Below are 14,011 nucleotides of genomic sequence, written 5' to 3'. Positions count from 1 at the left end.
TGCCCATTGCCCACAGACTGAGTTCAGAGCCCTTGAACTGCTTTCAACCTCCCCCCTCCCCGCCAGGAAAATTGCTGCTTGGTTTTGCTTTCTCCCTGGAGACCCAGGAGGAGAGAGGCCCTGGTACACAAGTGAGAGCCTCCAAACAATGCATGTGGATATTAAAGAGAAGGTGTCAAAGGGCTGAGCCCTGGGAGTTTCAACACTTGGAAGTTGGGAAAGTGAGGAGGCACTTTTCTGCTTTTGCCAAATTATTTCTTAAGAACAAGTTCTTAATGATAATGAGACAGGCTGGGACCTGGGACCCTTTGCTGCAAGTGCTGCAGTGCTTGCACCTGGACACACCTCTCCTCGAGCAACAGAATGCAAAGAAACTATAACGGGCTAAAAATAACTCTGTGTATGCGCAGTTGGGGCAAATTCTGGACAAAAGATACAAAAAGACCAAACAACCCAACTGCCCCTTCTGAAGAGCCAGGAGCAAAAGCAGGATAGTACACATGCCCCCCTGCACTCACCACCACAGGCTGGGCAAAACACCTAAGCCATCCCTCCAGTCCGACCCCTGGATACACCCCTACCCTCACCCCATATAAGGAACCAGCTTGCCCCCCACCCCCTCAGGGAGCAAGCAAGGGAACCTGTTACTTGTTTTTGCTCCCTCCTGCTACAGCAGGAGCCCCAATAAAGGCTTGCCTGAATTTCTTGTCTGGCCTCTAATCAGTTTCTATGGATTGGGGAAGGCCACAAGAACCGTGGTCGGTATCAGTAACATTTCTGGCTGGAGGGTGGGAACAATACTGCTATGAATGAATGTATGAGTCAATTTCTGGGCAACTTCACCATCATTGAATATTAGCATTCAACCTTTTTGTTTTGTCTTGTTTCTTTTAGAATATGTAAATCGTCATTTTCAGACTGCTTTCACTGACATTGCTTTGATTTCTGGTGAGCATTAACATTTTCCCACTGTTTGTCTACTAATTGTATTTCCCTTATGGGAATGGTCCCATCTTTTACCTATTTATCTTTGGAAATCTTGACATTTATCTTATAAGTTTGAATTAGCTATTTTTGATAGATCTTAATTCCTTGTAATGTTTGATAAAAATATTTTCCCTCTTAAAAAATCTTTAGTAATGCTAATTTTTATAGTGCAATCATTTAAATAGCCTCAAAGCTGATAAAGTTAAAATTCCCCCGGACAGGTGATAACCCTTTTTTTTTCAGTTTTCTGCAAGTTCTTCCATAATTAGATTTTATATTTAAATCTTTAATCAACCAAAGCTTATTTTGGTGAATGTTTTATTTTTAATAACCTTTTCTGTTATAAAATCAAAAACACGGCAAAAAAGATCCATAGTTTCACCATCCAGAGATAACCACTGTTGACATTTTTGTATAGATACCTCTAAATTATTTTTCCTGTTTATATATTTGTTTTTCAAAAAATACGTGCTAACATACTTTACAAACTCTATAATAACCTGTCTTAACAACATATTAATGACATATTTTAGTGGCATTAAATATTCTTTTAAAACATTGTTTGAAACAGCTGTGGTGCATTGCATTCTATAGATGTGCCATAATTGGCTTCATTCCCTATTGTTTTTTATTAACTCTCATGTATCTAAGATATCACTATTATTAACAGTGCTGGTATAAACATACTTAAGCATAAATCTTGGTCCCCATTTCTGATCACTTCCTTTGCTTAAATTTCTTAAAGTGGAATTGCTGAGGTAAAGTTATAAATATATGTACATTTTTTTTACCTTTTCATATATACTGCTATGTTAAGTAAATGTATATCATCTTAAGTCCTCATCAACAGTGAATGGGTGTGCCCATCCTTCCCCCTTGTTAATATTAGCTATTAACATTTTTGAAATTTCATGCTCAATTGATAAGCCAAAATGGTATGTGTATGTTTTAATTTTTTTTGCTAGTGAGTTAAAGTTGAATTTACCATCACCTCCATTTTTATTGGATATTTTCTTTCTTTCTGAATTACCTGTTAATGATGTTTATTTTATACAGTAGCTTATATATTTTTATGTATTTTAAAATTGAGGTGCTCATTAAACACTTTAGTAATTTCAAGTACACAGCATAATGAATATTTGTGAATATCACCTTGCTACACAGATCCACCAAATCCTAATATTTTGCCGTATATGCTTCCTATTTTTGTTAAGGAATATACCTGTATACCTCTGTTCCTCTACCCTAACCTAATTTCATTTTCTCCCCCTCAGAGGAAACTCCATCCTGAGTTGGTGCCTATGAGTCTCATCTTTGTTTATGTTTGCAACATAGGTATGTAGCTATAAATATATAGCATATTTTGTATAAATTATTATACTTATCTATCTGCAATTTATTTTCTCATTCAGCATTATACTTTTGAGATTACTTCTGTTGATAAAACTGCTATAAATGGCCCCATTGTATGAGTATATCACAATTTGTTCATTCTGTTGATGGATATTTGTGTGGTTTATTTTTTGTGTGTTTGTTTTTTGCTATTACAAACAATGTTGCAACACACTTCCATCTTCCACAAGTGAACTTCTAGAGTTTACTCCTAGAAGTGAAATTCCTGGCTTGTGAGATATGTATCTCTTCAGTGTTGCTAGATGTTGACAGTTTTTTCTTCAAAATGGTTATACCAATGAATACACCATCAACAAAATGTGAATGTTTTTCCAATTTTTCCACATCATCACCAGCACTTGACAGTGCTAGATTATTTCATTCTCACCAGATTGATGGATGTAAAATGGTATCTCATTGATGTAATTTTCATCTTTCTGATTACTGGTAAGGTTGAACATATTTTTGTATGTGCCGTTGGTCATTCAGATTTCCTCTGCTATCCACTGCTTGCTCATATCTTTTGCCCACCTTTTTATTAGTTCATAAGTGTTTTTCAGTAAGAAAAATATCTTCTCCCAGTTTGCATTGTCTTTTCACATTTCTTATGATGTCTTTTGTTGAACAGAATTTAAAATTTTCATGTAGTCAGATTCATCAGTCTTTTCCTTCAGGAACAGCCTGTAGGGGAGGTAAAATTTTACCTTTATACTCTGAGGGTTTTTTAGCAGTGTCTGAGAATTAAGCTGATATAAGACAGACTAACAAGAGAAAAGCATACAAATTTATCTGTGTTACATGACATGGGAGCCCTCAAAAGACCCAAAGAAACGGTGAAACTTACAATCTTTTATACTGGGTTGAACAAAGAGAGGCAACTGTGGAAAAGTAACTAAATTATGAAGAGATGTTAAAGGAAGATAAAAATTATTGTAACAGGGTCTGTTGGTACAGAATTCTCTTGGCTTTGATTCCCCATTGGAAAATATTTTGTTTCTTCTGTTACTGGGAAGGCGTCTTCCATATGGGAAGTTTTATCTCCTGTTTTAGGAGGAAAAGGAGAGATAAGAATGCCCTTCTCACATCTGATGTTTTTCAGGTGCCTCTAACTCAAAATAATCCTTATGCCAAAGTGGCATATTTTGGGATAGTGTATTCTGTCACCCTCCAATCCTTTGTGTCTTCATTTCTTCAATTTTTGTTTTAAATCTTACCAAAAAAATAAGCAATTCTTTTATAAAAGGGATTCTGCGATTTGTCATAATCTTTCACATTCCTAGAATTTACCTTTATTGGTCACCATGTGCTCTTGTTGCAGCTGCATTCTCTAAGTTAAGTTAAAAATGATTTTTCTGCCTATTCTCATTGGGTCTGACGTGGTGAAGTGATTGGTAAAAGTTAGCAGATAGATGATATGCACAAGCCATTCCCACCTTGCATGCCCTTAGTAGATGCTGCTAATTGACTGCATTAGTTTCTTCATTTATATGTATTCCCATGTATTCATTTATTCACTTATCCAACAACTATTTTTGGAAAATCTGCTATGTGCCTGAGTCTGCTTCTAACTTTTTCAAACCAGTTGTATTGGAATTGGTACTTGTGCATGTTTACCGTCCTAAGCCTGTGTGTTTATGCGTGTGTGTATGTGTGTGGTATGTTTTACAGATCTGTGGATGAGGACGATAATTATCTCTTAGAATGAATTGAGTATCAGGTCTTGTTTCTCTGTGATTTGGAACTGACTACGTAGTATGGGAAAATCTGTTTGTTGAATTCATAGAAATATTATTCAATGTATTTTTTAGGTCATACTTCTTTTGGTGGATGAGGTATTTCTTTAATAACTTTCTCAATTTCCTTCTCCATCATTATTTTCATGTTTTTATATCTTGTTTTGCCAATTTTATATTGTCCATTTGACTAAACATTTCAAATTGATTATAATAAGTTGTGCATTGCAATAATTTATATATATATATATATATATATATATATATATATATATTTTTTTTTTTTTTTTTTGCGGTATGCGGGCCTCTCACTGTTGTGGCCTCTCCCGTTGCGGAGCACAGGCTCCGACGTGCAGGCTCAGCGGCCATGGCTCACGGGCCTAGCCACTCCGCAGCATGTGGGATCTTCCCAGACCGGGGCATGAACCCGTGTCCCCTGCATCGGCAGGCGGACTCTCAACCACTGCGCCACCAGGGAAGCCCAATAATTTATATTTTAAAATCCTTTATATCAGTTGTTAAATCACCAGTCTTCTTTTTAAGTTTGTTGATTAATACCTTTTATTTATTATATTTACAAGGGTTTTAATCTATCTTATACTCTTTTCAGAGAATGAGCATTTAAATTTATTTATTATTGCTACCAATTTTCTATTTTCTAGCTTATTTCTGTCCTTCATCTTTATTCTTTTCTTTCTGTTTTCTCTTATGTTGACACTCTTCATAAGATTTTAAATCAAGTGCTTAGTTCACTTATTTCTTATTTCTAAAATAAGAGCACATAGATCTATATCTTTGCCTCTGAGTCTTGATTTGTTCATACCCCCCTCATTTTTAATAGGTGGTATTTTCAATTTTATAATATTTCAGAAATTATTATCATGTCCTTAATTTTCTACTTGACCCTGTTGCTTAGGAGAATTTTTGTTGCTGTTGTTAGAAGTTGTCAGCCATTTATTTGTTTGTTTTTATTGTAAATTTTTGTTTGTATATAATTTTAAACTTGCAGAAATGTTAAAAACTAGATTCACCTTTAGCCAGATTCACCATTTGTTTCTATTTTTCTCTGATTGCTTTATAATTCATTCTCCATATATGAATTTTTTTTTGAACCACTTGAGAATAAGTTGCAGATGTACATACATACCTAAATACTTCAATGTATATTTCCTGGGAGAGACATTTTCTCTTATAAAACTTAGGAAATTTAACAGTTAAGAACATTGGAAAATTTCATATTGATACTATACAATTTTCTAATTCCATAGTCCATATTCAAATTGTCAGTTATCACAATATTGTTTTATATATATACTATAGAGTATATATACTATATATACTATAAATTATATATAACAAATAGAAATAAATTTATATAATCTATATTTAAATTTATAATTAATTTAAATTTATATTTTATTTATTGTATATAATATATATTTTGTATATATATATATAGAGAGAGGGTGAGAGAGAAATTGAGAGTATTCTAGAATTTACCATACTGAAGATGACAGTGGCAACAGCTGAAATATCTGAATGTTTACAGAAACTACTACAGATAGGGCACTCAGTATATTAGTATTTATTTTCTTCTTGTACTATGATCTAAAGAAGTTCATATTTATTTTCATATTTACTATTGTTTTATTATGAACTTACTATATATTCAGAGTAGAAAAATAACACAAAATAGTAATAATCACCCCAAATTTCAGAGCCTAGAGACAACCATTGTTAGTACTTAGATGTATATTTTCTAGATTTGTGCTTTCAATCAACAAAATTTCATGGACTTTCTGCTAGTTACTTAATGATTCTGTAAGGAGGCTACCAGTTTCCTTATCTGTAAAATTGTGTTAATAAGAGTACCAACTTCACAGAGTTGTTGTGAAGAGTAAATAAGATCAAGAACACTCAGGAATAGAAGTATATTAAAGCATATTAAATTATTATATGTAGAAGGTAGTTGTCATTGTCTGCTATTATAGACATCATGCCTGAAAATATCATTCAAAGCAAGTTTCTTGGCAATATCATATAAAGCAAGTTCTTAAAACAAAGATCTATGTTCAAACTGGGGGTAATCAGCTCCATCATTTTCTCTAACCATGTCTCAAACTTCTCTCTGAGATAATGGGAATAACTTACAATAAAATGGCTGAGAAGCAGTGGTCCAGGGCCCCTGACGTGTTCCCAGGTTTCAGTTCAACTGTCCGTCGCTGCTTCTGGCTGCACTGTGGAGTTTTACAACTTGACTTAAGTTCAGCCCTGTCAGAAATCACTGCCTTGCTTTCCATTTAATTAAGCAAGCGTTTAGGTTGTACAAATAAGTTATTTGCTCCCATAATGGGTATTGGAGATGCAGACTTAGCTGGCCTGGCTCTTCTCATCAGGGGGGGAAAAACTGAAACTAAGGAAAACAAACGAAACAATGGTGGGTTTTCTACTTCCTGGATCGTGTAACTTGTACTACATCCAATGAAAGCCATCTGGTGGGCACCCAAACATGAGGACTGATTCTCAGCCTGTGGTTCTCCTTCTAGCCATCCTCCAGCCCCTGCACAGCTGGAACCTCTGCATCAGTTACAACTGCTAGGAATTGAAACTGAATTCTTATTCACTTCTGCTCCCAAGGACCAAAGAGGGACAGAGAGGAAAGCCAAGAAAGTCTGAGGTTTAAACTACAGCCCATTTTTAACTTTCCAAAATGGTCTTGGTATTTTCGGTTGCAGATTACCTTAAATCAGACAATGCTGTATTACCATACTGAGGAATAAATATCCTATAATATTATAACCTGATAAACTCCAGAATAACTTGATTTATTTTTAGTTGCAGGAGCTTCAGGTCTCTGATGGCTTCTCTTTGATCAGTCAGGGGAGATATGGGTTCACTTCCCACCTCATGCAATAGAGCAGTTTTCTTAAACTTCTCTGATAATAATAATCATTTCATCTCTTGTTAAACATTATGTTTCCAAGTCTCTCCCTGGAGATTCTGATTCAGTGCATCTGGGATGGGGCATCAGATTTGTGTTCTTAACATGAGAAAAGCTTGGGGAAAATCGGAGTAGAGGGAAGAGTCTGTTTTTAGAATCAGACAGCTCTGGGCTGAAATCCTGGGTCTTTCACTTACTAGTTATGTGGCCTTGCACATATTACTTAACCTTCCATAACCTCATTTGAAAAAAAGTGGAGATAAAAACATCTACCTCAAAGAGTTGTTGAGAGGATTAAAGGAACTAAAGCCTTTTATAGCATCTACTTTTCTGAGGCTGCTAAATCATTTCCACTTGAGTTAATTTGAAGATTATCTGTGAACTTATTTAGCACACAGGCATAATGGTTTGATTTTTTTTTTTTTATCTTTTCCATTTGTTCAGCAGATGCTTGTAAAGCTTTTATTTATTTATTTATTTTTTGGCCACACCACATGTCTTACGGGATCTCAGTTCCCTGATGAGGGATTGAACCCTGGCCATGGCAGTGAAAGCCTGGAATCCTAACCACTAAACCACCAGGGAACTGCCTGTAAAGCTTTAATTGTGTGCAAGAAACTGGGGTTCCCAGAACCCACTAAGCACCTCCCTGATGGTATGGCGTGTCCACATGGCCCACCCCAGGCTTTTGAAGGGACTGCCCAAATTTCTTGTGTGTGTGATTCTCTGGGGCAGGCTTCTAATTATTCAGGGGCTCCCTGAGTTTAGGAGTGTAATTGTCTTATCCTCCCATTGTACTAGAAATTCCAGTTTTCTTGAATCCAATCAAATATATGTATATATATATATATATGTATATATAGTAGTTGAGGGTATTCCCCCCCTCCAGCTTCACTGAATTATTATCGATATATGCATGTTTAAGGTATACAATGTGATGATTAGAGACATGTATACATTGCAAAATGATGACCACAATAAGGTTAGTTAACATCTCCATCCCTTGACATATTTATGTTATATATTTTTTACTTGTGTGGTGATAATATTTAAGATCTACTTTCTTAAAAACTTTCAATATATTATACAGTATTGTTGATTATAGTCACCATGCTGTGCATTAGATCCCTAGACCTTATTTATCCTTTAGCGGGGAAGTTTTTTTTTTTTTTTTTTTTTTTTGCGGTACGCGGGCCTCTCACTGTTATGGCCTCTCCCGTTGCGGAGCACAGGCTCCGGATGCGCAGGCTCAGCGGCCATGGCTCACGGGCCCAGCCACTCCACGGCATGTGGGATCTTCCCGGACCGGGGCACGAACCCATGTCCCCTGCATCGGCAGGCGGACTCTCAACCACTGCGCCACCAGGGAAGCCCATAGCGGGGAGTTTTGTATACTTTGACCAACATCTAAAAATGTGGGATGCTTCACAAATTTGCATGTCATCCTTGAGCAGGGGCCATGCTAATCTTCTCTGTATTGTTACAATTTTAATATGTATGCTGTTGAATCGAACACCATGTACATATATTTTTTCTTCAACAGAAAATATACATTTAAATTATTCCATTTGTTTCTTACACAGAATATGTTCTAGGTGCATTGCATTATTCAATTTTCCCTTCTTGGCCAGAAAAACCTTTGTACTTTTTTTCTCCCATCTTAAAAGTAAAAACTCCAATGGATTTCTAGAGAATATATTTATACTTCCTTTATATTTAGCCTTGCTTCCAAAGAACTTAAGGCACTTTTAAAAGATACAAACAATGCAAGATTTCTCCATAGTGACTGTATCAATTTACATTCCCACCAACAGTGCAAGAGGGTTCCCTTTTCTCCACACCCTCTCCAGCATTTATTGTTTGTAGATTTTTTGATGATGGCCATTCTGATAAGTGTGAGGTGATACCTCATTGTAGTTTTGATCTGCATTTCTCTAATGATTAGTGATGTTGAGCATCCTTTCATGTGTTTGTTGGCAATCTGTATATCTTCTTTGGAGAAATGTCTATTTAGGTCTTCTGCCCATTTTTGGATTGGGTTGTTTGTTTTTTTTTGATATTGAGCTGCATGAGCTGCTTATAAATTTTGGAGATTAATCCTTTGTCAGTTGCTTCATTTGCAAATATTTTCTCCCATTCTGAGGGTTGTCTTTTCGTCTTGTTTATGGTTTCCTTTGCTGTGCAAAAGCTTTTAAGTTTCATTAGGTCCCATTTGTTTATTTTTGTTTTTATTTCCCTTTCTCTAGGAGGTGGGTCAAAAATGATCTTGCTGTGATTTATGACATGGAGTGCTCTGCCTGTGTTTTCCTCTAAGAATTTTATAGTGTCTGGCCTTACATTTAGGTCTTTAATCCATTTTGAGCTTGTTTTTGTGTATGGTGTTAGGGAGTGTTCTAATTTCATTCTTTTACCTGTAGCTGTCCAGTTTTCCCAGCACCACTTATTGAAGAGGCTGTCTTTTCTCCATTGTATATTCTTGCCTCCTTTATCAAAAATAAGGTGACTATATGTTCATGGGTTTATCTCTTGGCTTTCTATCCTGTTCCATTGATCTATATTCTGTTTTTGTGCCAGTACCATACTGTCTTGATTACTGTAGCTTTGTAGTATAGTCTGAAGTCCAGGAGCCTGATTCCTCCAGCTCTGTTTTTCTTTCTCAAGATTGCTTTGGCTATTCGAGGTCTTTTGTGTTTCCATACAAATTGTGAAATTTTTTGATCTAGTTCTGTGAAAAGTGCCACTGGTAGTTTGATAGGGATTGCACTGAATCTGTAGATTGCTTTGGGTAGTGTAGTCATTTTCACAATGTTGATTCTTCGAATCCAAGAACATGGTATATTCTCTCCATCTGTTTGTATCATCTTTAATTTCTTTTTTTTTTTCGCGGTATGTGGGCCTCTCACTGTTGTGGCCTCACCCATTGCGGAGCACAGGCTCCGGACGCACAGGCTCAACGGCCATGGCTCACGGTCCCAGCCTCTCCGCGGCATGTGGGATCCTCCCGGACCGGGGCACGAACCCGTGTCCCCTGCATCGGCAGGCGGACTCTCAACCACTGCGCCACCAGGGAAGCCCCATCTTTAATTTCTTTCATCAGTGTCTTATAGTTTTCTGCATATAGGTCTTTTGTCTCCTTTAGTAGGTTTATTCCTAGGTATTTTATTCTTTTTGTTGCAATGGTAAATGGGAGTTTTTCCTTAATTTCTCTTTCAGATTTTTCATCATTAGTGTATAGGAATGCAAGAAATTTCTGTGCATTAATTTTGTATCCTGCTACTTTACCAAATTCATTGATTAGCTCTAGTAGTTTTCGGGTATTATCTTTAGGATTCTCTCTGTATAGTATGTCATCTGCACACAGTGACAGTTTTATTTCTTCGTTTCCGATTTGGATTCCTTTTATTTCTTTTTCATCTCTGATTGCTGTAAGCCCTGCACACTGTTTTAACTTTTCCACTAGCCCAAGACTTTATGTCCTAATCAACCTTAGGGTCACTAAGAACCTACAGAAGAGTCATGAAGTACCACAGAAACTATGTGCTCTCCAATATTCCAGCCAAATACAAAATGAATCAGGGAATAAGGAAACCTATTGCTGTGGAGTTGATGATAGCTAGGTGGAAGAGCTGGGCCAAGGATCAGCCAATCCCCTGGTCCAGAAGCCATAACCATGGCAACACTAGTGAGGGATGCTCTACTCCTACCAGAAATGACACCCTTCAGAGGCACCAGGAAAGAGAGGAGCCTGTCATATTTCTGGGCTAAGCTCTTGGTAAGGGAAGTTTATGTAATTTTTATGCAGAATCACTGGGAAAAAATAAACAGCCTCTTTCACATTAACCTTGCAATCCCAAATCTACATAGTAAAGGCAAATATCGAGACACACAGCCTGGCTGAGGCCAGGTGTGAGTCTCTTGTATAGGAAACCTGTAGCCTGCTGCAGATTTGCCTTTTGTTCTCTTTACTTTCTAGTAACAGTGCTGCACAGAACTTTCAACAAGAAAAGCCCAGAGGAGGATAGTTGCTTTTGAAGCCACCATTCTTGGCTGCCTCATTCATTTCAAACAGGGGTACTTCTCACAGAGATGAAGGCCTGTGTACAAACAACAACGCCCATTGCACTCTCTTGCCACCAGCTGTGATGTGGTGTCTTTTGAATTCTGCACAGAAGCTTCCTTGTTTCAGAAACTGATTGATGGTTCTTCTGAATGAAGAAGGCAACAAGAACAAAAAGCAGGGCTCCTGGTAAGGCAAGGTACTTCGAGAGAATGGACTTGAAAGCACTTAAAATAAAAGGTAAACACAAGCCTCTGTGAAAGCAAAGCATTCTGAAAGGCATTGAGCTGTTCCTGGTTGATAATCTGCAGTTCTCAAGGATCTCCAAGTGCTTATGCAAACGTACATAAGCTCCTCGGAGACATCTGACTTGGTATTTTAGACTTTTTGGTGGAGGAAAAAAAATTAAATCCAAATAGATGTCATAAAACAGAAAATGAATTGAAATAAAAAACATAAGCAGCCCGAGTTGGATTTAAGGCAGTGAAACAGAAAACAATGCATTGAAAGAGCTTGTAATGAGGCACCTCTGCAGAGAAGAGGGCAGGTGATTTCTCTTTAGAAAGACATGGAAAGGCCTTCAAAGACTCCTTACAAACACCACGGGCAGTGTTGGGACCTGCTCTGTGTGAACTCTGAGAGATGGGCCTCCTCTTTCCATAAACCCTTGTCTTTCCCTTTTGCCTAAGAGATAGAAACAAACCAGTTAAAAACAGCCATAAGAAATCTAGCCACAGTAAATACTTTCATTATAAGAAACTCTATCCAACTCCCTGTTGGTCAGCATTCTTCATGAGTCCGTGTTCGGGACACAGTGCTGGCTGAGGAGCAGGTGGGGGACGGATTGTGAGGGTTGGAGGGTTGGGGAAGTTAAATGAAGCAGGAATCCCTGTCCTGGTCAGTGGTTCTTACACACCATGTTCTCATTAAAAAAAAAAAAAAAAAAAAAAATTGCACCAGCTAGATGGTATTCCGCTGTGTAACTATCTTAGGGTTAGTATCTCAGTTACACAGAAAAAAAGTTAATCAAATCAGTCACTCTTGGTTGCCCACCCAGCAGCCATTCTCTTCTTTAATTTTTTGCCTGCAAAGCCCCAGTTTTGATTGGGAGTCCTCCTGCCCTTATCGTGATTCAGGGAAGGGTGACCCTATCCCAAACTCCAGGAATAAATCCTGCTTTTGTTTTTTTAATGGTGGCTAAGGTAGGCAGAGTTTTGAGATGGCTCCCATGATCTTCACCCTCTGGTGTTACTCCTGTGATCATGGCCAAAGGCAGATTACCTAGGTGGGCCTAATCTAATTCAGGAGCCCTTTAAAAGCACAGAATTTTCTTCAGCTTCTGGTAGAAGGAAAAGTTGGAGAGATTGGAAGTATTGATATGAGAAGGATTCAGTGCACCGTTACTGGTGTTGAAGATGGAGGGGGTCACGTTTAAGGATGGAGAGCTGTCTTTGGAGTTGAGAGTGATCCCTGGTGGACAGCCAGCAAGGCCATGGAGACAATCCTACAGCTACAAGGAACTGAATTCTGCCAGCAATCTGAATGCGTTGGAAGTGAATTCTTCCCCAGAACTCCAGATGAGAGCTCAGCCCAGGTAACATCTCGATTTTAGCTTTGTAAGTCCCTAATCAGAGAACTCACTCAAGACTTCCTGGACTTCTGACCTATAGAACTGTTAGAAAATAAATGGGTATTGTCTTAAGCTGCTAAGCCCGTGGTTATTTACAATGCAGCAATAGAGAAGTAGTAAAGCAACCTATAGTGTCAAGAAATTTATATTTCTGCTGGGGAGGAATTAGTTTTCAGCTCTGACCCTAATCAGGAATCAGCAAGTTACCTGTGGCAGAGGCTGGTGATTAGTTATCCAATAGCCACTCCCAGCTTTTGCCTTGGTGCCCACACCTCTTTGCTTCCCCCATGAAAGTCACAAATACCAGATTCTTTCCTTCCTCCCACCCTTGCTGCTGGGTGGTCATGTGACCTGGATCTGCCTTTGGGTACAGTCATGTGAGAACATGAGGATAGAGCTGTAGCAGCCGTTTTGTAGCCGTGAGGTGAGCAGCCTAAGGATGGTGGAGTGGAAAGAAGGAAAGATCTTGGTTCTTTCAATGCAATTTTGTTTTCCTTTTGTGACGGTTTTGAGCTAAGGTGCCAACTCTGGAATTGTGTACTTTCAGATCTCTTGTAAGATAATTCTCTTAAGTCACTCTTAGTTGGGTTTTCTGTGGCTTGAAGCTGAGCATACCCTTACATGTGCTTCCTACTCTAAACAGTGTGGTAGGCAGAGTGCAGAGACATCTGAGGTAGAGTGAGTGTAGAGTTTGAGGAGCAGGCTTTTGGCACAGGTAGGAAAGGGTCCACAGGTACCGAGGGGCATGAAGGCAAAATATTCCCCGAGGTTCTTCCCCAATGCAAGAAACTTTATGTGGCACTAGTCATATGGACTTGGACCATTCATCTAATCTTGGTGAACCTAAGTTTACTTTTCAAAGTGAGGATAACAACACCTATGTCACTTGGTTCACTTGGTTTTATGAGGATCGGATTTGATTGTGTATGTGAACTTGTATTGGAAACTTTAAAAGGAAGCTCTGTTGTAATATCAAAGCCACACTTGGTGCCTGGTACATAATATGTGTGCTCAATAAATATTTGTTGGGTGGATGTGCTGTGCCTGTTTGTCTACATCAGGGTTGTTTGCATTGCACTGTGAGCTTGGGGGTTGCACTGCTGTCTGACTAATTGCTCCATATAGCGCCTACTCCAGACAAAACTTAAAGGAGGATTTCACTAAATGCTTTCTTCTTGGCAGTGATGTATTAGGTACTGCAGCCTGGATAGGGAATTCAGCTTTTGTTTTCTATGCATTTTCCACTAAATATGCTGTGACGAGGTGTCTGT

At 38.0% G+C, this 14,011-nt stretch overlaps 1 protein-coding gene across 2 annotated transcripts in view; it reads right to left on the bottom strand.

The window, feature by feature from the left end:
- The window catches only part of LIPC (lipase C, hepatic type), a 177,680-nt gene extending 171,280 nt beyond the window's left edge, over nt 1-6,400 (bottom strand). For both annotated transcript variants that reach the window (XM_081228748.1, XM_081228749.1), the window contains exon 1: nt 6,264-6,400. The gene's annotated coding sequence lies outside the window, so the exon portion shown is untranslated. The remainder of the gene's footprint in view (nt 1-6,263) is intronic.
- Nucleotides 6,401-14,011: the final 7,611 nt, after the last annotated feature.

This window comes from Mesoplodon bidens (genome assembly GCF_964165515.1).
Source record: "Mesoplodon bidens genome assembly, chromosome: 3".
Taxonomy (NCBI): domain Eukaryota; kingdom Metazoa; phylum Chordata; class Mammalia; order Artiodactyla; family Ziphiidae; genus Mesoplodon; species Mesoplodon bidens.
Note: the sequence above shows the minus strand (reverse complement) of the source record. Positions and strands in the feature narration are given on the sequence as shown.